Source organism: Triticum dicoccoides, unplaced genomic scaffold (assembly GCF_002162155.2).
Source record: "Triticum dicoccoides isolate Atlit2015 ecotype Zavitan unplaced genomic scaffold, WEW_v2.0 scaffold27209, whole genome shotgun sequence".
NCBI lineage: Eukaryota > Viridiplantae > Streptophyta > Magnoliopsida > Poales > Poaceae > Triticum > Triticum dicoccoides.
In genome coordinates, this window is record NW_021259277.1 from 31,254 (window position 1) to 33,727 (window position 2,474).

The window sequence follows — 2,474 nt, forward strand, 5'->3', positions numbered from 1 at the left end:
CGTAAAATAGGCCTTGCAAAAGGCCTTCTATGTTTAGGCCCACGCAAGAGGCTGGCTTGGTGGCATTGTACCGTCAGGCGCGAGCAGTTCGTTTAGTACTTCCTCGCTAGGCGAGGAGAGGATAGGAGGGTAGGAGGGGACTATATTTCAGTGCCTTAAGGCACCGAAGCTGCGTCCGGTAGGAGGGGATAAATAGAGGGGTAGGGCAGCGGTTCAACTCATATCTTTCTCGGCTTTTTGGCTAAGATCAAGTGTAGTATCTGTTCTTATCAGTTTAATATTTGAAATGTGAATCATGTGCCCACAATGATATTAAATTTATTTTTTATGGGAGAGAGACCACCACAATGGCTTGCCATTTGGTCCCTCAGGTGTTGCCCATCAACTTGAAATTTTCATTTCTTGAGATGGGATGCTTGTAATTAGATCAAGGCCAGAGGCCCTCAGATTAGCCTTATCCCTTCGCACAAAAGTCAACTCTCTCCTTCTTCCTCACGCACGCATTCCTCGTTAGAAGAAAAAAGGGGGGTATCTCTTCGCACAAAAGTCAATTCTCTCCTTCCTCACGCACACAATCCTCGTCAGAAGAAAAAAGGGGAGCACCGCATGCAGCCCACATGCACCCACGCCTCCGGTCAATCCCCGACCACCTGCCCCACCCCCACCACGCAGGTCGCCGCCCTCGCCGCGGGTCGGAGTTTCCCGTCGCCGTGTCTCTGAAGGAAATATGCCCTAGAGGCAATAATAAAATTATTATTTATTTCATTATATCATGATAAATGTTTATTATTCATGCTAGAATTGTATTAACCGGAAACATAATACATGTGTGAATACATAGACAAATAGAGTGTCACTAGTATGCCTCTACTTGACTAGCTCGTTGATCAAAGATGGTTATGTTTCCTAACCATATGCATGAGTTGTCATTTGATTAATGGGATCACATTATTAGGAGAATGATGTGATTGACTTGACCCATTCCGTTAGCTTAGCACTTGATCGTTTAGTTTGTTGCTATTGCTTTCTTCATGACTTATACATGTTCCTATGACTATGAGATTATGCAACTCCCGTTTACCGGAGGAACACTTTATGTGCTACCAAACGTCACAATGTAACTAGGTGATTATAAAGGTGCTCTACAGGTGTCTCCGAAGGTACTTGTTGGGTTGGCGTATTTCGAGATTAGGATTTGTCACTCCGATTGTCGGAGAGTTATCTCTGGGCCCTCTCGGTAATGCACATCACCTAAGCCTTGCAAGCATTGTAACTAATGAGTTAGTTGCGAGATGATGTATTACGGAACGAGTAAAGAGACTTGCCGGTAACGAGATTGAACTAGGTATTGAGATGCCGACGATCGAATCTCGGGCAAGTAACATACCGATGACAAAGGGAACAACATATGTTGTTATGCGGTCTGACCGATAAAGATCTTCATAGAATATGTAGGAGCCAATATGAGCATCCAGGTTTCGCTATTGGTTATTGACCGGAGATGTGTCTCGGTCATGTCTACATAGTTCTCGAACCCGTAGGGTCTGCACGCTTAACGCTACGATGACAATTATATTATGAGTTTATATGTTTTGATGTATCGAAGGAGTTCGGAGTCTCGGATGAGATCGGAGACATGACGAGGAGTCTCAAAATGGTCGAGACGTAAAGATCGATATATTGGACGACTATATTCGGACTTCGGAAAGGTTCCGAGTTATTCGGGTATTTTTGGGAGTACCAGAGAGTTACGGGAATTCGCCGGGGAGTATATGGGCCTTATTGGGCCATACGGAAATAGAGGAGATAGGCCAAAAGGAAGGAGGCCTGCGCCCCCCTTCTGGTACGAATTGCACAAGGGGTGCAGCCCTCTTTTCCTTCTCCCTCTCCTCCTCTTTCCTTCTCTCCTACTCCAACTAGGAAAGGAGGAGTTCTACTCCCGGTAGGAGCAGGACTCCCCCCTTGGCGCGCCCTTCTCCTAGGCCGCCCGGCTCCCCCCTTGCTCCTTTATATACAGGGGCAGGGGGCACCTCTAGACACACAAGTTGATCAAGTTGATCGTCTCTTAGCCGTGTGCGGTGCCCCCCTCCACCATCACTAGTAGAAAAAGGGTCAAATGTGAAGCACATTAGTGCCGGTTTGAATTTGAGTTGGCACTAATGTGACCATTAGTGCCGGTTCCAACGGCTAGGCGGGCGGGCGTCATTAGTACCGGTTCATGGGTAACCTTTAGTACCGGTTCATGCCACGAACCGGTACTAATGAGGCTGTGTCTGGCTATGGTCAGTCTGGGGCCCCCACGAAGACCTTTAGTACCGGTTCATGCCATGAACCGGTACTAGAGTTTCTTTGTAAGCTGATTTTTAGTCCCACCTCGCCAAGAGAGAGGCAGTATGAGCGGTTTATAAGCCGTGAGTGCACAGACAATGACAAAGAGTTGCAATGCTCACCTACATGTTGATTAGCTTCAAGCC

At 47.0% G+C, this 2,474-nt stretch overlaps 1 pseudogene; it reads left to right on the plus strand.

The window, feature by feature from the left end:
- Positions 1-220: 220 nt before the first annotated feature.
- Positions 221-395, plus strand: LOC119345727 (annotated as a pseudogene).
- Positions 396-2,474: the final 2,079 nt, after the last annotated feature.